This window comes from Sus scrofa, chromosome 16 (genome assembly GCF_054392235.1).
Source record: "Sus scrofa isolate SSC_HxYL_T2T_F1_AM1 chromosome 16, Sscrofa_HxYL_maternal_Yorkshire_Landrace_v2.0, whole genome shotgun sequence".
Classification (NCBI taxonomy): Eukaryota; Metazoa; Chordata; class Mammalia; order Artiodactyla; family Suidae; genus Sus; species Sus scrofa.
In genome coordinates this window covers 33,094,081-33,116,615 of record NC_139398.1, presented here as the reverse complement: position 1 = coordinate 33,116,615, position 22,535 = coordinate 33,094,081, and the positions used below count along the sequence as shown (strand labels likewise).

The window sequence follows — 22,535 nt, the reverse complement described above, 5'->3', positions numbered from 1 at the left end:
TTGTAGGTGTGGAAAATGTTCTCCATCTTTCCTTCTGGGTTTTTTGGCTGCCCTCACCAGGCATACCTGGGAAATACACAGGTTTGGTTTTGGACCATCACAATAAAGCAAATTTGCCATAAGGTGAGTCACACAAATTTTTGGTTTTCCAGTGCATATAAAAGTTGTGTTTACACTATACCGTAGTATAGTACGTGTGCAATAGCATGATGTCTGAAAAAACAATGTACATTCCTTAATTTGAAAATGCTTTATTACTAAAAGTGCTAACCATCACCTAAGTCTTCCGTGAATTGTAATCTTTTTGTTGGTGGATGGTCTTGCCTTGATATTGATGGTCACTGACTGATGAGCGTGGTGGGTATTGAGGACTGAGGTGGCTGGGCAGTTTCTTAATATAAGACAACAATGAAGTTTTCTGCATCAATTAATGCTTTCATGAACAATTTCTCTGGAACAAGAGATGCTATTTGATGATATTTACCCACAGTAAAACTTCTGTAAAAATTAGAGTCAATTTTCTGAAACCCTGTTTTGCTTTATCAACTAAGTTCGTGTAATATTCCAAACCCTTTGTTGTCATTTCAACAATCTTCATATGAAACCACTTTCGTCGCTCTGTAAGAAGCAACTCCTCGTCCAGTAAGCTTTATCTTGAGATTGCAGCTGTTCAGTCACATCTTCAGGCTCCACTTCTAATTCTAGTTCTCTTGCTATTTTCACCACATCTGTAGTTATTTCCTCCACTGAAGTCTTGAACCTCTCAAAGTCAACCACAAAGGTTGGGATCAAATTCTTCCAACTCCTGTTAATGTTGATATTTTGACCTCTTCCCATGAATCATGAATGTTTTTAATGTTATCTAGAATACTGAATCCTTTCCAGAAGTTTTTTCAGTTGACTTTGCTGAGAACCATCAGAGGAATCACTATCTATAGCAGCTTTAGCCTTACAAAATATATTTCTTGAATAATAAAACATGAATGTCAAAATGACTCCTTGGTCAGTGGGCTGCAGAATGGGTGTTGTGTTAGTAGGCATGAAAACAACATTAATTTTGTTGTGCATGGAGTTCCCGTTGTGGCTCAGTGGTTAACGAATCCGACTAGGAACCATGAGGTTGCAGGTTTGATCCCTGGCCTTGCTCAGTGGGTTAAGGATTCGCCGTTTCCATGAGCTGTGGTGTAGGTTGCAGACATGGCTTGGATCCCGCATTGCTGTGGCTCTGGCATAGGCTAGTAGCTACAGCTCTGATTGGACCCCTAATCTGGGAACCTCCATATGCCACAAGAAGTGGCCCTAGAAAAAAGGCAAAAAGACAAAAAAAAGAAAAAAATTTTGTCATGCATCCCCATCAGCACTCTTAGGTGACCAGATGTATTGTCATTGAGCAGTAATATTTTGCAATAGGTCTCAATAGTGGGCTCGAAATATTCCATAGCCATGTTTTAAATGGATGTGCTATCATCCAGACTTTGTTGTTCCATTTATAGAACAAAGATAGAGTAGAGTTAGCCTCATTCTTAAGGGCTCTAGGATTTTCAGAATAGTAAATAAGCATTGGGTTCAATGTGAAGTCACCAGTTGCATTGGCCCCCAAAAAGAGAGTCAGCCTGTCTTTGGAAGTTAGGCTTCTCTCTAGCTATAGAAGCCCTAGATGGCATCTTCTTTCAATAGAAGACAGTTTTGTCTGCATTGAAAATTTCTTGTTGATTGTAGCCATCTTCATTCATGACCTTGGATCTTCTGGATAACTTGCTGCAGCTTCTACATCAACCCTTGCTGCTTCACCTTGCACTCTGATGTTATGGAGATACCTTCTTTCCTTCAACCTCATGAACCAACCTCTGATAGCTTCAAACTTTTCTTTTGCAGCTTCCTCACCTCTCTTAGTCTTCACGTAATTGAAAACAATTAGGGACTTGCTCTGGATTAGGCTTTGGTTTAAGGGATATTGTGCCTAGTCTGATTCTTTATTTAGACCACTAATACTTTCTCCATATCAGCAATAAGTCTTTTTCACTTTCTTATCATTCATATGTTCACTGGAGAAACACTTCATTTTCTTCAAGAACTTTTTCTTTGCATTCACAACTTGGCTAATTATTTGGTGTAAGAAGACTAGATTTTGGCCTATCTCAGACTTTCAACATGCCTCCCTCACTGGCTTAATCATTTCTGGCTTTTGATAGAAAGTGAGAGGCATGCAACCCTTCCTTTAGTAAAAGGCCATTATACAGTTCTTAACTGGCCCAATTTCAATAGTCTGTGTCTTGGGAATAGAGAGGCCTGAACAGAGGGAGAGAGATAGGCAAACGGTTGTCAATGAAACAGTCAGAACACAATCAATGCTTACTGATTAAGTTTGTCATCTTATACATGCGCAGTTCATGGCATCCCGAAAACAATTACAATAGTAACATCAAAGATCATTGATCACCATAACAATTAGAATAATAATTTAAAAGTTTGAAATACTGTGAGGATTACCAAAATGCAACACAGAGATAGGAAGTGAGCAAATGCCGTTGGCGAAATCTTGTCAGTAGACTTGCTAGATATAGGGTTGCCATAAACCCTCAACTGGTAAAAACAAGCCAATATTTACAAAGTGCAAGAACACAAAGCACAATAGAATGAGCTATCCCTGTAATTAAATTGACATAAGACAGAGTAACAGGAGAAAAGCAATTCAATTCCATATGTATGGGAGCCTTATAAAAAAAAAATATGAGACTCAAAGTAATGAGCAAAGCAGCAAGTTTTTATACCTTTTAGACAAAGAAGCAATACACTTGTGAAAAATTGATAGGATGAAGACATTAGTTACGAATGCCTGTTATATAGCCTTCCTGGCCCTAAATTCCCTGTTTCTGGTGATTAGGAAGCTGGTACAGGGAGGGTTCCTTTCGCATCTGAGAGTTACTTCCTGCTCTCAGGGAAAAGTAAAGGAGGGTCGGAGTGTTCTTCTTGCACTGCATGGTTCTAATTTCATATAATCAATATGCCAAAATAGCATATTTTGGGGGTGGACTCTTCTGTCCCCCTTCGATTTCAAGTTAAGGAAGTTCAAACCAGAGAGGTTAAGTGACTCTCAGTAGTAAGGCAAGAGACAGATTCAAATTTCTAATCTCCCACCAGACATTATGCTTTGCACCTCCTCACGAGGCTGCCTGTGTCAGAAAAGTATTTCTATCAAGTCACAATCACCTTTAAGAACCCCCAATTGTATAGAATTTCTTTTCCACTCTCGAAAATCATGGAACATCAGCCAGTATTTTGTCTTGGGAGACATTTGTTTTACAAATCCTCACATTCACCTTTGTCATTGCTGCTGAGGAAGTGGTAACACAAAATAACCCCCCCCCAAAAAAAACACTCTATTTTAAGAGCTGGAAAATTGAAAGCAAAAAAGAGTGAAGGCTGTATGTTTTGTTTTGTTTTTTTTTCAGATAATAAATATTCTGTCTTCCTAGCTGTCAATTCACTTCCTTTTTCATTTCACTGTGTTTTCTTACAATGAGAAGAGAACCAGAAAGTGTGCAGCTATGCCCTAAGAGGAGAGCTTGGAAAATGGGAAGGGATAATTCAGAAAATATTAGGGAAGAAACCATCCCATTTTTCACCCCCACTTGCTCTAATTTCCTAACTTCTCCACAAATTGAAGCGACAAGATACTTTTTATTATTCCTGGTGATGTCACAGATGTCTGGAAAAACTTATTTCACATGAGTTTTGTTCATAATAGATTGAGTTGCTTTGATTTTTATGTTTTGTCCTGACCTTTTGATTTAAGGACGAGACTCGTTAAATCTCACAGTATTTCCTAGCAGATCTGTGCTCTGCAAAGAAATGAAGCTTTCTTTGTCAACTCTGTGTCATTGTGCAGTGGAAATCATGAAATGTGGTATTATTCTTTGGTAGAGTCATCTCCCAGAGAAGTCATGTTCTCCCATTTAAATCTGAAAAATTACTTTAGAGGCTTAGGGCATTGGAACTGCCTAAGAATTAGAGAAGCTGGAAAAATACTGTTTCTCTAAGATTACCAAGAGCTTTTTCAGTTAAATAAGTTAATGCGTCCTCATCCTCATTCCTGGCAATTTCAGATTCAGGGTGGGGGAATCAACACAGGAATTGACTTGCCAGGAAACCATGGGAAGAATAAAATCCTCCTACAGAGCTGAGCACATCCATTGATTTTTGGCAGTGGTTTGAATGATTGATTCTTACAAATCATTCCATCTCCGACACATAGGCTAAGGTAATATTAGTCATGCTATTTTCCTTACTGGTGGTTGGTCTAGACATGGATATATGATGATGTTAATGAGGCAGGAAGGGAAGTCAGGGGGAGGTGGGGGGTGGTTCTGGGATGAACAGAGATATTGAGATTGGATCTTAGACTGTGTTCTCTAAAGAAGAGCCTGAGACGTGGATTTACTGACACAGGTTAAGGCATTTATGGACAGTGTGGTCTCTGGAGAAGAGGTATGAGGGAAACAGAAGAGGCTGTAGAAAGCAGCGAGGTAAGAATATCTTCTCAGTTGGTGGAGGACTTCAGTCTGGTCCTTGGGTAAAATCTGGAGCTAAATTGTTCCATGGAGTTGCTCCTGCTTTGAGGCAAAGGGTGAAGGGAAACAAGCTTGGAGAGATAGTCAGGGGTCAGATGGTGGAAGGCTTTGCTTGCCCAGCCAAAGTGTTTGTGTGTTATTTTGTAGTTGATGGGAAGCCACTGAAGATTTAAACAGGTCACATATAGCTACTAAGTAACTACTCTGTTGCAAATAGAATGGATTTAAGGGGACATGTGCAGAGTCAGACAGATACAGTTAGAAGACATTTTATTGTACAGGTTTGAATTCATAAAACACTGACTCAGAACATGGCCTGAGGAGTAATGAGGGAGAGAAAGATTTGAGGCACAGCTCAGAAGCGAAATCAGAAAAACATAGTGATTGACTAGAGTGGGCTTAAGTGAAAAAGAAGAAACAAGTAACATCCCAAGTTTTCTAGCTAGAGACCGACGGTGGCCACTGATGAGCCAATACCAATAAGAGATGGAAGTGACAAGCAGAGGTGATACATTCAGTTAGAGATACCCTGAGTTTATGGTATCTGTGGGGCATTTAAGAAGAAATAGACACCAAAACATTTCACTCTGGAAGTCTGAAGATCCATGAGGATAAATTTGTGCTGAAGATGCCTGTGCAATTGTCATCAGAGTATTTATTGTAGGTGGCAGGCAATAGATTCTAGAAGAGGTTGTGAGACTATTATAGAGAAATAATGGTCCCCTATAAGTGTCCATGTCATAATCCCTGGAATGTGTGAATATGTTACCTCAGATGGCAAAAGAGACTTTGCAGTCATGATTAAATTAAGGATCTTGAGATGGGGAGACTATTCTGAATTATCCAGGTGAGCCCAAAGTAATCTCAAAGACCCTAATAAGAGGAGAGCAGGAAGGTCAGAGTCAGGGGAGGATAGAGGTCAGAGAGAAAGAGAGAGCCGGGAAAATGCTATCCTATTGGCTTTGAGAGTGGAGTATGGGGAAACTAGCCAAGGAAGGCAGGCAGTAACTAGAAGCTGAGCAAGACAAGAAAGAAAATCCTCCCCTCAGGTCCTCCAGAAGACATCAGCCCTGCCAATGCCTTGTTTTGAGCCCTTTGGGACTGATTCTGGATTTCTGCCCTCTAGAACTGTCAGACAGTAAATTTGTGATGACTTAAGCCACTCCATTGTGGCAGCAGCAGGACACTATGACAGCAACCTTGTGTGAGTCAATTGACCTCTAGAGATGGCAGTTAATTCTGCTCTTCCAAAAGTACATACCAAAAGCTACTCTGTGCCAATATGTAGTCTTTGGCAACCGACATACTAGTGGAAGAGAAACAGAAACAAATAATTGTAAATACAGTGTGAGAAGGGCTGAGATAAATGGAGCTTTGTAAGGGAACCATGAGGTCGAAAAAGTGGAGGGATCAAGTCTCTTAAGGATAAGGAAGGCTCCACCGAGGTGGTGAAACTTAGCTGAATCCCAAGGGATGCCATCAAAATTACAAGACGATCTCTGAGACTCCCCAAAAAGGCAAAACAGAACTCATTTTACATAGAGTGGTTGATTGCAAGCCATCTCGGGAGATAGGCAACCATTGTGGACTGCATAACTGATTTCCTCAGTTACCCTATCTGAACTTCTCTGATGAGCATGACTCACACTTCTGTTCTCCAGATGATCCCTTTGGATAGTGACATTTGATATAGACTGGCATTCCTAAAAACCCAAATAAGTAGAATTTATTGTACTTGTCTGTCTAGTTGTTTGTGTTTCTTTATTTATTAACGTATTAGTTTCCTACCAAAACAACTGGATGCCTCAAAACAACAGTATTTATTTTTGGTCTCACAATCCTGGAGGCCAAGAAATCCCACTCAAGGTGTTGTCAGGGCCATGCTCCCTCTGAGGGCTCCTGGGGGGATTCCTTCCTTGCCTCCTCCAGCTTCCGGTGCTCGCTGGGAAGCTGTGGCATTCCTGGGCTTGTAGATACACTGTTTTCTCACACAAACAACTTTTTCCTTTACTTTTTTTCTATGTGTCCAAACTTCCCTTTTAATAAGGACCCAATCACAAGGGATTTGAGCCCACTTTAATGACCTTCTTTTAAAAATTTGATTATTTCTATAAACATCCACTCTCCAAATAAGGCACATTTTGTGGAACTGGGGCTTAGGACTCAACATATTTTTGAGAGGGGACACAATTCAACCCATCACAATTGATGGCCTTAATTCATTTTATACTTGTCAATGGATTAGGAAGAGCTACAATATTAAAAAGCCACTTTGTTATTTCCTATGCAGAGGAGAAAACTTAGGATAGAAATTTGGTATATTAAATAAGATTAAGAACAGGGAAACAAGAGTCAGGAAAAAACATGCAAATAGTGACAAAATAATTATGTTTTGTTTTTAAATTCATATTAAGTTTAAATATTAAATGTTTAAATATTAAATGTCAATTTCTATTTAAATAGAATTTTGAAGTTCTACTTAAATATTAAATTTTCTATTTAAATAGTAAAACAATTTGTTAAACTCTTTTAGAAAATGATTTGTGATATCACCCAAGATATTTATAAGTAGGAGTTATTTCATAAAGTAATCTGAATATGAAATCAAACTAAAAGAAATAACAGACGAGTGCAGAATTTTCTCATATAAAGAAAGAAAAAGTTCATCATGAGGTTGGGAAGTTAGAGAAGGAAAATAGGAGGAGATGATCAGTAACATCAGGTTATTCTGCTGCTTTTCTTCCCCTAGGTTTTCCCACAAGAATTCAGAAAGAAGTTAACTTAAAAAATTTTTTGTTTGTTTGTTTTTGTTTTTTGCCTTTTAGAGCTGCACCTATGGCATGTGGAAGTTCCTGGGCTAGGGGTTAAATTAGAGCTGCAGGTGCCAGCCTACGCCACAGTCACAGCAACTCGGGATCCAAGCCGAGTCTGCACCCTACACCACAGCTCACAGCAGCACCAGATCCCCTATGCACTGAGCGAGGCCAGGGATCAAACCCACATCCTCATAGATACTAGTCAGGCTCATAAGCCACTGAGCCACAAGAGGAACTCCCAGGAAACTAAACTTTTAAAGAATGTACTTTTTCATCAGGAAGTTATTAAAGAGGCTACCAATATGACACCCTATAGTAAACTGGCCACCATCACAGGTGCAAGGAACTCTGAGGGGACTGCTAATCAGGGGTGCTTCTCAGGCACTGGACCACCCTGCATCATCAGAGCATGACCAAGAAAAGAACAGCAGCTCTAAGGACATCAAATACAAGTTCCAGGCCTATGCTGATCAAGTGTGCTTTAGGTAGGAGTTAAAATGAGATAAGAAGAGTTAGCCATCAAAGACAAAGATGCTTATGTTTTAGTTTTCTTCTTCCAATCTGTTCTCTAGAGTTATTCATTTTCACTATTCAAAGGGTATACCTTCCTTTGTAATAAAGGAAAATATGGAGCCAACTTCAAAAAGTATCAACTATTTAACAGATGATTTCCATCCCCAGAGCCTCTTCTCACTTCTGTTAACAGAATTATCAGAAGAGTAACACATGGTTTTTTGAATATTTATTTGTTTCCTATGGCTTCTGGCATTTCCTGCCTTATGGCCACATTGCTGAGACATATGCCTCCATTTTCACATTTCCTTCTGTCTGTGTCTAATCCCCTCTACCTCTCTTTTATAAGGATACATGTGATTGCATTTAGACCCCTTTTGGATAATCTGGGATTAACTCTTTTATCTCAAAATCCTTTACTTAATTACATCTGTGAAATCCCTTTTTCCATATAAGGTCGCATTTACAGGTTCCAGGATTAGGATCTGATGTCTCTAGAAGACATAATTCAGACTATTACAAATACAGGGCTTACAAAGCTAAAAATACTGCTCAATGATAGTAAACATGCGGGAGTTCCCATTGTGGCTCAGTGGCTTACAAACCTGACTAGTGTCTATGAGGATGCAGATTCCATCCCTGGCCTCACTCAGTGGGTTAAGGATCCAGCCTTGCCATGAGCTATGGTGTAGGTTGCAGATGTGGCTCAGATCTTGAGTTGCTGTGTCTGTGGCATAGGCTGGCACCTGCAGCTCCAATTTGACCATTAGCCTAGGAACTTCCATATGCTGCAGGTGCACCTCTAAAAAACAACAACAAAAAGACGGTAAACATGCAGGGTAGTATAAGGTCCATTCTAGAATCATCCAGACTTGGGTTCATCCCCATTTTGCATCTACCACCTGTGTGACTTTGAGCAAATGATTTAACATTTCTTTATACCTCACTGCCCTCATCTGTAAAGTGGGGCCAGTACCACCCCCATAGAAAGATTGTGGGAGGAATAAATATGGTAAATGTCCACAAAACATTTAGCAGGTGATTTGCACATAGCAAGCTTTCAATAGCTGTTGAAAAAAACTAGCAAAAAATAGAGGTGGAAAAGCAGAACTCAGTAAAGTGGCCAATTATGTTCTTTAATATTTAAAATTACTTCATCTTGGAGTTCCCTTAATCCATTGGTTAAGGATTTGGCATTGTCACTGCCATGGTGCAGGTTTGATCCCTGGCCTAGGAATTTCCACATGCCATGGGCGTGGCTAAAGAAATAAAATAAAAACTTCTCGAATCTCAGGAAAAGGGAGAGATTAGCTGAATAGTTTTACTCTAAGGAAAAGACATTAAAATAACCTTTATAAAATAATGAAATTTATATATTGGGAGCAAAACATGCCACGAACTGAAATACTGAATACAAACAAATGGGAACTTTGATCTAAATCATTTGCTTCATAGCAATACAAATACAGAATCGATCTTCAAGAAAAAGCACAAAGCAAATAGCAGAAAAGCTTTTCAACTGGTAGACATTAATTGCTTAAATGATGACTAAAGGAGAAGCCATAATTTTGGACTTAAATAGATTGAAATGGATATGATTATTAGTCTAAGGAGCAGTTTTTAGTGCCCACAGTCATTATGTTTTTTTTTTTTTTTCAAAACAATTTAAAAAATAATATGATGGGAGATAAAGATCCTGTAGAATTCTGTCTCTTTTTTAAGACAGCAATTTATGATGAGAAAATGGTCCATTTCACATAAGCTGTAAATGTGATTTTGGAGGGGGTGGGGTGGGTGAAGTTCCGGGTAGATTATAAATGAGATCTATTTTAGGGCAGAAATTCTCCAGGACCACTAAATGACCAAATCAGCTGAGGATCTCTCCCTGTCAACCTTACATACAAAAGGGTTGCATTCAACAAAGTCCAGTTTTTCTCCCTGAAATGATGTGCGAATAGCAAAGTTTTTCTGGGAACTGGATCTATACGTGAAGCTTTACTTCCTCCTTGCTTATGCAGGAAGGAATACCTCAGCAGTCCTTTTCCAGCCTTGTCTTTAGCAGTTCTTATCAATTTCCTTGTTATTCTCAATCTATCACAACCATTTCTCTGACACCAAATTTTAATAAGATTCTTCTTGTTGCTTCCCTATACCTGAATTATAAAACGCCTCTGGTTCTGACCATCAGCACACCTTTTATTATAGTCCACATTATTATTCATTCCAACAGAGGAAGGCCAGGTTGCGAAAACCTTGTAATAACTTCCCATGGTGGGAGAATCTGATTCAATAGATTTGTCCTAGGCCCGGGAATCTGGATTTCTTAAAATCTCTTCAGTAGCTATATTTACAAGATGTTTTCTGGTCATTTAAGTAAGTCAATGTACAGGTTAGTTTAAGTACCTTCTGTCTAGAAGCATGACATGGACTATTTTGCTCCTTGTGGCTTCTGGTGCTCTAGACATGGTAATGTTTATACCGTGTGTGTGTGTGTGTGTGTGTGTGTGCGTGCGTGTGTGAACATGTGTTTATTTTAGAATGTATATAATAACACCTATTTATTTCCAAACATTTGGAGAAATCTTGACTTAGACTATTTAGTGGAAATGAGAAAGCAAAAAATTAGCCCCTTAGTAACTCAAAACCACTAAAATCACTCAAAAATAGATTATAATTCCAGTGACAAAGATAGATACTAAAGATGCAATCAAAATGTGAGTGATTAGTCTAGAATAACAAAACTATCCATATTCTTTTTTTTTTTTTCCTGTATTTTTAGGACTGCACCCAAGGCATATGGAAGTTCCCAGACTAGGGATCGAACCAGAGCTGTAGCTGCCAGCCTGCACCACAGCCACAGCAACTCCAGATCCGAGCCGCATCTGTGACCACAGCTCACAGTAATGCCAGGTCCTTAACCCACTGAGCAAGGCCAGGGATCAAACCTGCATCCTTATGGATGCTAGTCAGATTTATTTCTGCTGAGCCACAGCGGGAACTCTCACTACCCATTTCTTAATCTTTTTCATTTCCTTCTAATTAAGACTCTTATTCTATGAACTTTATGCATCTTTGCAGCACTTTTACATATTTTTGAGCAAATTTGCCAATAACTAACAATAACAGTAATAACAATTCTAGCAACAACCAACATTCATTTAAAATTTGTTAACTTGCAGGCAAGATAACAAGCTCTTTGCATGTAGTTTAAGTTCACAACTAGCTTATCAGAAGGATATTATTACTCTTCCTGTTTTACGGATGAGAAAAAAGTTAAGTCACACAAATGGAAAGTAGACGACCTAGAATCACCCAAGAAATCTGATTCCAAAACTTAGCACTTCATTAAATAAACAAAACCATTCATATTTAAGGAAGTGACATTTTAGAGCACAGGTTTATTTGCAGCTTTGCAGAGTTTTGTCTCAGGACCTAAGTCACTGAGACTAGATTTTCATTACTTCTTTCATTATTCATACTCTGTCTGCTTCCCACGGGTATTTGAATTGGCTTACAAGAGTAGACATATACACACTGGACTGAAACAATCCAGAAACCAGAAGCTCTAACGACGGGAGGGAGCGGAAGAGTTCCCACCAGAAGGCCTAGTTGAAATGAAGCCACTGATTCAAAACAAAGTCTTGCAACTGAGGCACAGAAACAAACAGCATGTGTTTGCAGATCAACTTTTTTTTTTTTGGTTTGTTTTCCTGAGTGGAGTGGGAAGAGTTCTTGTTTGTTTGTTTGTTTTTTCTGTTTTGTTTTTTTTTTTCAATGAATTTATTACATTTATAGTTGTGGAGGAGTTCTTGAGATAGTAATCCTAGAGATTTTTTTTTTCTTTCTGCCTTTCAAATTTTTTTTCCTTGTCAGTCTGAGATATGCTTCCACCCATGGCTTTGAAGAAACGGGGGTTGTTGCAAGATAAATGTAAAGAGAGAAAATTATTTTCAGTAATTATTTAAATTCCCACACTGGGCTTTTGAGAATCAAGAGGGAAGTCTGACAGGAGAATTTTTGCTACTGAAATGATTAGGAAGAAAAGAGAATTGCGTCCCATCTCTGGGAAATTTCCCAAGGGCCTTCGTCTCGGGGAATGGGCATCATGAACTTAGAGGAGGCCAGGAGTCTAAGGGGACAGAGCCTGCTGGGAGCCTGGCCACTTGCCTCTGCTCCTGAGCAAAGGAGCCACGTCCACTCTCTTCAAAACCCTTTGGGTGAGGGCCTTCCATCCATATGGCTGCCTACATGTCTTCTATAGCCCGTCCAGCCAAAGGACCCCTGCCTGTGCCACAGGAGACTTGCCCCATGAAGACAATAACCTAGAACAGGATGTGTCCTCAATCCTTGGAGGGGTTGGGAGTGCTATGGCATTAAAAGCCTTAACATAAGAATCAAGGGAAGAGTTTCCTTCATAACTCAGCGGGTAACAAACTGGACTAGGATCCAAAGGACAGTGATTTGATCCCTGGCCTAGCTCAGTGGGTTCAGGATCCGGCGTTGCTGTGAGATGAGATCCCAACTTGGATCTGGTGTTGCTGTAGCTCCTATTCGACCCCTAGCTGGGGACTTCCATATGCCATGGGTGATGCTCTAAAAAGCTGAAAAAAAAAAAAAAAAAAAAAAGAACTAAGGGAAACCAATCCTACACTATCACTGACACAGGAGAAGCTTAGTGTTTCAATACACACACACCACACACACACAGTGATTTTTTTTTTTAAAGACATTGGACATTGCCATAAAATACATCCTTTTATGTTGCATTTTTCACCTAAAAATACTTTCATGTAGGGCTTGAATAGTGTAATAGAAGGCTTAAAGTTGCAGAAACATTTTTCAATAAATAATTTATCAGTCCCCATTGTATACTGTAGTTCACCGGAGGCCTTTGTATAATAAGTTAAATCAGTGCAGTTCACATATGTTTCTTTCAGGCTACTGGATTTAATAAGAAGTTATTGCTTAGGGTAGTGATTGCGCATCGGAATCTCCTGGAAGGCTTGTGAAAACCCTGATTGATGGGCCCTGCCTCCAGATTCAGTAGGTCTGGGATAAGACTGGAAAATTTACATTTCTAATAAGTACCCTGGTGTTGTTGCTGCTGCTGGTAGTCTGTGATCATATTTTGGACTTGGGGAATTTAGAAACTTGCATATGTAGCATTTCCTTTAAGGTTTATCTCAAATACCAATGGCCTCACTTTGAGTGGGTATTTTACAAGGGTTGAGATTAAGTAAATGTTTAAGTACTTCCTCTGGGTCAGGCGATGATAGCCCATGACTAGCCAATATTTAGATTGGCCAAGATTTTTTTTTTTTCAGAACAACATGCAAGAAAATTCTAGGGCAATTAGGGAAATGTGACCAATCATATTGTCCCAGGACAAACTGAATATCATGAACAAAGTCAATTAAAACTCACACTCGGAGTTCCCGTTGTGGCGCAGTGGTTAGCGAATCCGACTAGGAACCATGAGGTTTCGGGTTCAGTCCCTGCCCTTGCTCAGTGGGTTAACGATCTGGCGTTGCCGTGAGCTGTGGTGTAGGTTGCAGACGCGGCTCGGATCCCACGTTGCTGTGGCTCTGGCGTAGGCTGGTGGCTACAGCTCCGATTCAACCCCTAGCCTGGGAACCTCCATATGCCGCGGGAGCGGCCCAAGAAATAGCAACAACAACAACAACAACAGCAACAACAACAAAAAGACAAAAGACAAAAAAAAAAAAAAAAAAAAAAAAAAAACAAGAAAACTCGCACTCATATTTTGGAGGGCTCGTGGGGATACCATTCATTTATTCACCACTCTTCAATAACTTGAAGACATATATCCAATAGTCTAGAAATAAGATGAAATTAAAATCATGAATAAAGAATGAGTATTTTTAATATGATACCTTTTAAAATTGCACCTCACAAAATCAAATACCTCGGAATACACCTGACCAAGGAGGTAAAGGACCTATATGCCGAGAACTATAAAACTTTAATCAAAGAAATCAAAGAAGATATAAAGAAATGGAAAGATATTCCATGTTCCTGGATTGGAAAAAAATCAATATTGTAAAAATGGCCATACTACCCAAAGCAATCTACAGATTCAATGCAATCCCTACCAAATTACCCATGACATTTTTCACAGAACTAGAACAAACAATCCAAACATTTATATGGAACCACAAAAGACCCAGAATCGCCAAAGCAATCCTGAGAAACAAAAACCAAGCAGGAGGCATAACTCTCCCAGACTTCAAGAAATACTACAAAGCCACAGTCATCAAAACAGTGTGGTACTGGTATCAAAACAGACAGACAGACCAATAGAACAGAATAGAGAATCCGGAAATAAACCCTGACGCCTATGGTTAATTAATCTTTGACAAGGGAGGCAAGAACATAAAATGGGAAAAAGAAAGTCTATTCAGCAAGCATTGCTGGGAAACCTGGACAGCTGCATGCAAAGCAATAAAACTAGAATACACCCTCACACCATGCACAAAAATAAACTCCAAATGGCTGAAAGACTTAAATATATGACAGGTCACCATCAAACTCCTAGAAGAGAACATAGGCAAAATAGTCTCTGACATCAACATCATGAATATTTTCTCAGGTCAATCTCCCAAAGCAATAGAAATAAGAGCAAAAATAAACCCAAGGGACCTCATCAAACTGAAAAGCTTTTGCACAGCAAAGGAAACCAAAAAGAAAACAAAAAGACAACTTACAGAATGGGAGAAAATAGTTTCAAATGATGCAACCAACAAGGGCTTAATCTCTAGAATATATAAACAACTTATACAACCCAACAGCAAAAAAGCCAATCAATCAATGTAAAAATGGGCAAAAGACCTGAATAGATGTTTCTCCAAAGAAGATATACAGATGGCCAACAAACACATGAAAAAATGCTCAACATCACTGATTATAAGAGAAATGCAAATCAAAACTACCATGAGATACCACCTCATACCAGTCAGAATGGCCATCATTAATAAGTCCACAAAGAACAAGTGCTGGAGGGGCTGTGGAGAAAAGGGAACCCTCCTGCACTGCTGGTGGGAATGTAAACTGATACAGCCACTATGGAGAACAGTTTGGAGATACCTTAGAAATCTATACATAGAACTTCCATATGACCCCGCAATCCCACTCTTGGGCATATATCCGGACAAAGCTCTACTTAAAAGAGACACATGCACCCGCATGTTCATTGCAGCACTATTCACAATAGCCAGGACATGGAAACAACCCAAATGTCCATCGACAGATGATTGGGTTCGGAAGAGGTGGTATATATACACAACGGAATACTACTCAGCCATAAAAAAGAATGACATAATGCCATTTGCAGCAACATGGATGGAACTAGAGAATCTCATCCTGAGTGAAATGAGCCAGAAAGACAAAGACAAATACCATATGATATCACTTATAACTGGAATCTAATATCCAGCACAAATGAACATCTCCTCAGAAAAGAAAATCATGGACTTGGAGAAAAGACTTGTGGCTGCCTGATGGGAGTGGGAGGGAGTGGGAGGGATCAGGAGCTTGGGCTTATCAGACACAACTTAGAATAGATTTACAAGGAGATCCTGCTGAATAGCATTGAGAACTTTGTCTAGATACTCATGTTGCAACAGAAGAAAGGGTGGGGAAAAAAATGTAATTGTAATGTACACATGTAAGGATAACTTGATCCCCTTGCTGTACAGTGGGAAAATTAAAAAAAAAAGAATGAGTATTTTAAGAGGAAGAGTATAAAACACTAAAACTAATGTTTTATTAAAAATCTGGTTTTTTCTCTGCCATTTGTAACAACAAGGATGGACTTGGAGGGCTTTATGCTAAATGAAATAAGTCAGGCAGAGAAAGACAAATACTGTATGACATCACTTATACATGGAATCTAAAAAAATACAACAAACATGAATACAACAGAAAAGAAGACTCATAGATGCAGAGAACAAACTAGTGGTTACCAGTGAGGAGAGAGAAGGGAGGAGGGGCAATATACTGGTGGAGTATTAAGAGGTGCACACTCCTAGGTATAAAATAAATAAGCTACAAGGATATATTGTATAACACAGGGAATATAGCTAATATTTTATAATAACAATAAATGGAGTGTAACTTTTAAAAATTGTGAATCACTATGTCATATGTCTGTGACATATGATATTGTACATCAACTATATTCAACAAAAAAGAAAACATTGAATTATTTTAATATGTATGCATGGTTCAATGGAAATTGCAAAATTTATTAATTAAGGAAATGTAGCAATTTCTCTATAAGTAATATATTCCAAAGAAATGAATGTGCATTTGTGAAAATACATAGCTAACAAAATGTTAAAGATCTATATATCATGTTAAAAAATAAAATATACATCCACCAATAGGAAAAATAATTAAATCCATTATGATGTATGGCACTATGATATGATAAAGTTCTTAGACAGTCAACTAGAAAAATACTTGACAGAATGGGGAAGTGTACAAAATATATTTTAGTGGAAAAAAAGCTACTTTAAAACTGCAGGCATAAAGGAACCAGTTTTGTGAAGATATGCCTATTTGTGAGTAAAAGGGTACTGATTTTCCACCAATGAGCTTTTCTTCTAAGACTTCAGAAAATCTTTGTTCTTTTTCTCCTTCATCAGACCAAGGATACGGATTTTTCTTGCTTTTTTCTTTTTTTCTTTTTCTTTCTTTTTTTTTTTTGTCTTTTTGCCATTTCTAGGGCTGCTGCCCCAGCATATGGAGTTTCCCAGGCTAGGGGTCTAATCGGAGCTGTAGCCACCAGCCTACACCACAGCCACAGCAACTCGGGATCTGAGCCGCATCTGCAGCCTACACCACTGCTCACAGCAACGCCGGATCCTTAACCCACTGAGCAAGGCCAGGGATTGAACCTGCAACCTCATGGTTCCTAGTTGGATTCGTTAACCACTGCGCCATGATGGGAACTCCTCTTTTTTCCCTTTTTGATTTTTGTAGGAGTTAGATTCCATTCTCAGATTTGTATCTAGTGGCAAAGATATAGACAAGTCCCAGCACAGCTACCAATTTTTGTCTAACAATCTTTTTTTTTTTTTTTTCAGTTTTGTCTTATTCTGCTTTTTTCATGAATGATTGTTTGATAGCCTGAACAATTGAAATAGATGAAACATGATGTAGCGTTACTGGCTGTTTTTCCTGTCATTACCCGAATGTATCAATTTTTATACCCGGAAACTATGCTAAATTTTGAGTTGCTGCACTTAAATGGACCTAGAATAAAGGAGTGGAGGCAAGACACATTTCTCTCTTGGTATCCTAAGGAGGAAAGCCTTTGTGGACAAGGAACTAATGCCACCCCAGTCATGGTGTTAACATCCTGCGGTGGAATAAATGGCTTGATTATCTTAAAGAATGGATGACACATAGTACACATTTCTTCTTCTCTTCTTTTTCTTTTTCTTTGAATACTGCAATACAGACAGTCTCCAACTTAGATGTTTCAGTTTATGATATTTTGACTTCCCAATAGTGCAAAACCAATATGCATTCAGTAGAAATCGTGCTTTGAATTTTGAATTTGATCTTTTCCAGGGCTAGTGACATGCAGTGTGGCACTCTCTCGTGATGCTGGGCAGCTGAGCTCCCAGTCACCCATGACATCATGAGGGCAAGCAACTGATACACTTATAACCCTTCTGAATCCATGCTACCCCTCTGTTTTCACTTCCACTCTGGTGTTCAATACATCACATTAGATATTTGACACTCTATTATAAAATAAGCTTTGTGTTAGATGATCTGCCCACCTGTAAGTGAATTGTAAGTGCTCTTAGCACATCTAAGGCAGGCTAGGCTAAGTTGTGATGTTCAGTATGTTAGGTGTGTACATGAAATGCACCTTGACTCTCAATATTTTCAATTTATGATGGGTTTACTGGGATGTAGCTCCATCATTAATCAAGGAATATCTGTACAACATGGAGATTTTTTTTTATCATTAAGGTAAGAATCTAAATTCTAGCACACAATTTTTTTTCCCAATGGATTAATGAACATTCTGACGTGAATAATTCCTGTGCCCATCCACCAAAGAAAATCTGTCAGTAATAATTCATGTTGTTTACTCACCGTGTAAGTTCTACCAGGTAGGTTCCTCATCTTAGAAAATGTATTTCTGACATTTAAAGACAGCATCTTATGTCTGTTTATACACCATTACCTTTTATTATTAAGGAAATAAAACAGTACACTAGGAAGGAAACAGCTATTGGTAGTTTGAAGATAGAACCATAAAATCATAGACACACTCACCCAGTTGAAGTCAGGGGTGAGATTTAATCTCTGGAGAGTTTAAAGGGAAGTGAGACAACATGGTGATTGTAAATGTTCTTAAATCTAAATGTGAGTAAAATGAATCTTACATCAGAGCTGTTGGTTAAAAGCTTGAGGAGAAGAATGACATTCTTTAAATTTAAGGAGAAAACTACTACTTGTAAATAGAGGCACTTAAAATTGGCAAGTAAGACAGTGCATTGACAAAAAGGTCATGTGTCTATATTCTGAGTTTAAGAACTTTTGCAGATTTTTTTTTCTTTTTTAATGGAAAGGTTTAGTCTGTTCCTATATTCTGCCTGTTATCTCCTTGAATTATTCAGGCTGCAGTTACCTCCAGCCACAGGGCAGTCAGTACCTTAGGAGAAAATGACTCTGTAATAATACATCACTTCCATAAAGTCACACATTTTACCCTCTAACTGCTATAAGTTCTAGTTTCCCTGTTGGGTCCTAAATATACATCTCTAGAGAATGGAGTCTCCTAACTTAATTTGAGTCAGCTATTTTCTCTTCAACTAATCTACTGTGGCAACATGTGCAGGGCGCTAAGAGTTGGGGTGAGGGGGTCACACTATATTAAAATGGGTGCCATCAACTATGTAAGTGAAAGGAGGAGGAGGAGGAAGGGAGGAATTTCACAAAAGGGGTCTCAGAACCCAGAAAAAGATGAGTTTGGATATAAAACAAAATTTCCATTATAGCATAACATTCTTTGAAATACCTGAAGATAATTATCAGGCTTCCTAGGAGTCTTCCTTTTCCCAATTTTCACACCTTTAGATATTTTTAACATCCCTGTACAATTTTTGCTCTCTTTTTTATTCTCTTCAAAATTTGTGAATATTAGATATAATGTACAGTAAGATAAACAATTAGCACAATGCATAATTCTATATATCGACCTAACCACTCACTGCTCAAGGCGAGAAGCCTTATTTTGCTTTAGAAGATGGCTTGATCTCATCTAGTAAAGCTAAAGATATGTATACCCTATGACACAGCACCCTTTGGTCTTAAGTATATAGCCTGGAAAAACACTTCTGGTTTATACCCCCTACCCCTGGCAGGATCTGAGAGTTCCTCTTGCTTCACATTCTCACTGTGACTTAGTTATCAGCACATTTTCAGCCTCTTTGTGGTTATAGTTTACAGGTGTTCCCCAGCTTAAGTTATGATGCTTGAAATTATGCCCAGTGTTTTAGTTGTGACCTAATTACATCAATAGTGAACTTGTCTAAACCCTGAAGTCTTTTGTTGGTAAATCATGCCTCTCTCATATTATATTTTTGCAGATAATTTTTTTCAATCTTACCTCAACTCTTCATACTTGTTTTTCTTCATCTTATCAGATAGGAACTCTGATTCTAGTTATTAAAATCATTTAAGATAATGGCTCTGTCACCAAAAATACTCCCTGTCTGTCTTGAAGTTTCAAGCAAGTTATATGTAATTTATGCCTCTATCTTGGCTAGGAATTAAACCTAAGTCAGTGGTATGTTGAGAAGAACAGGGTCTAGAAGAGTGTCTTGGAAAATGCACAGAAAAATTTCCCCAGGTTATGTCCTACCCACTATCCAGCACTCTCACAATTTGGTTCATTAACATCCCTATTATTTTATTATCTGGGAGATTTCCTTTATACCTATAATTCATTAAATTTGGGCTTCAATCCTTTTCTTATTCTTGTCTTATAGGTAAAAAAAGAGCAATGTGTGTGTGTGTGTGTGTGTGTGTGTGTAAACTTTTCTTTCTTGGTGTTTTTCTAAACTGCTGTAATATCTTCTGACATTTCCCTTTGCATATAGGCTCCTATTTTTATCTTACACACAAGTCCTTTAAAATTTGAAATCATCAGGGAGTTCTCCTGTGGTGCATCAGGTTAAAGATCTGGCATTGTCACTGCAGAGGCTTGGGTCTCTGCTGTGGAGCAGGTTTAATTCCTAGCCCAGAAACTTCCAGAATTTTTTTGAACTCATCTGGGGGGAGGTGGTTTATCATATACCCACCCTCATTTTCTCACTTCTAATTATGAAATCAGAATTCAATTTTCAAGAACTTTGCAGCTCTTTAAAATTGACTTTACATGGTTTCATAGATTCATGTCATAAAGTCCTATCAACCTTTTCTCTGATTTTTTTTTTTTTATTGCCCATCTTTCTAAAATCTAACACATACCTTTCATTGGCTCTTATGAACTGTGAAGCGAATGAAGGTCTTTTCCCAGGCCTTAGCATTTCTTCTTTGGTATTTAAATAAATTGTTCCTCATTGGCAGGACCAGTTTCATGCGGCCTGAGACCTGTGTTTTTGCACAGAATTCAGTGCTCAGAAGGGCCCCACACTTTTCCTAATGCTCCGCTGTCATCATCTTGAAATTCTTAGTAAATTCTGAACAAAGGACCCACACTTTCATTTTGTGTGGGACTCTGAAAATTGAATAGCTGGTCCTGCTGTTGATCTGCATTCATGATAGGAAATCATCAATCTTCTGATTCCATTTCTTAGACGATAAAGTTGACTATAAGCCAAGTTAGGACATTTTTAGGTTTTTGTCACTTAACAGTACTCTCAGAGATGTTCACTCTGTTTAACAACTTACTCGCAAAACCATACCTCAGAGCTCTTGATCAAGAACCATGTCCAAAATATTTCCTTAAAGAAAAAATCGAAATTCCTTCCAACATGTTTTTTTGGGGACTGGAAGACATTTTCACAATCCATAAACAAACAGGTCTAATATTTTATTAATTTTCTAATGATCCAGCTTCTAACATAATTATGATTATTCAGCATCTACCAAATATTGTAAATTAATAATTTCAGTGGTATCATTTTATTATAAATATACATATGCTCAATTAAAAAAAAAACTAAATCCAGACTACCAAAGATATTTTAAAAAGTTGAAAGATTTCCCTAAGACTCTTCCACTCAGAAATAGCAACTCTGGCATTTGGAAAGTTTTTCCTATACTCTTTTTTTTTTTTTTTTTTTTTAATCTCTGCAGATTTTTAAACAGATGAAATCATGTTGTGTAACTGATTTCTAAGCAAATAACTATTCACAAATAATAAATCTAAAAGCATTGGAAAGGGGCTCAGTAATGAATTTATACCCTTCACAGAAAACCTACCCTTCAGTATTCAGCTTCCTAAGCTATTCCTGTCCCCTTTGCTTTCTTACTAATTTACCTCTTACTCACTTTTTTGATCACATGCTGTTGCTACTTGCATCTAGTGGGTAGAAACCACGAAAGCTGCTAAATATTCTACAATGGACAGAACAAGCCTTTCCTCCTTCCATAGTAAAGACTATCCAGCCCAAATGTGAATAGTGCTAAAGTTGAGAAACTAAGGTTCAGTATAATTCTGTGTGCACTGCTCATTAGAATTTGAAAGGAGAAAGAAACAAGAATTATAACTATTGGAAAGAAGACACTTATTTTTGCAGGTGTTCTAGTCAACCCAAGGAAGTCTTTTAAAACACTGTTCATTATAATACATAATAGAAAAAGAAATCCTACTGAAATAGTCCTAAAAAGTAATGTGCATTATAACTTGTGATATTTTAAGATACCAACTGCAAACTAGATGTGTATAAATAATAAGAAAATGTAAACATTTTGTTTCTTTTTATAACTTGTTTCTTTCTGTGCTTGCAAAATTTAATTTTTAATCAACTGTGTTTTTTTGTTAACAAATGTGATTTGGAATTGAAGTTTTCTGCAGGAATATTCTCTCATGATGAAGCTACAATAATAAGAAAATATTCTGAAGTAATTACCCATATTAAGAAGCTGTGCTAGCATGTAAATCAACATAACCGCTTCCTTTATGAAGAAAGTCTTGCTGTGAAAAGCATCAGCTGACGTAAATATTGCACCAACTGAAGCATTGAAAACTATGAATTACAGAAGGGCTAATGCATTAACTTTGAGTTTATTCTCCTTATTTACCATATGAGTTGGCCATAAACAACTGCTACTGCATACTCACATTCAAGGGTTATCAAGGGGGACGATTCTGTCAAAAATGTTTGAGCTATGGAAAAATGTCTTAGTGGTTTTGGTCCTAACATTTTTTTTTTTTTTTTTTTTTGTCTTTTTGTCTTTTTGCTATTTCTTTGGGCCGCTCCCGCGGCATATGGAGGTTCCCAGGCTAGGGGTCCAATCGGAGCTGTAGCCCCCGGCCTACGCCAGAGCCACAGCAACGCGGGATCGGAGCCGCGTCTGCAACCTACACCACAGCTCACGGCAACGCCGGAACCTTGACCCACTGAGCAAGGGCAGGGACCGA

The 22,535-nt window shown here is 38.2% G+C and overlaps 1 long non-coding RNA gene across 5 annotated transcripts in view; it reads left to right on the top strand.

The window, feature by feature from the left end:
* LOC106508148 (uncharacterized) overlaps positions 1–22,535 on the top strand; it is a 138,966-nt gene that overhangs the window by 31,482 nt on the left and 84,949 nt on the right. For 3 of the 5 annotated variants that reach the window (XR_014831171.1, XR_014831172.1, XR_014831173.1), the window contains exon 3: positions 7–123. This is a non-coding gene — a long non-coding RNA (uncharacterized LOC106508148). Of the gene's footprint in view, positions 1–6; positions 282–22,535 lie in introns of those variants that run through there. The other 2 variants (XR_001304735.3, XR_014831174.1) reach the window with 1 other exon arrangement.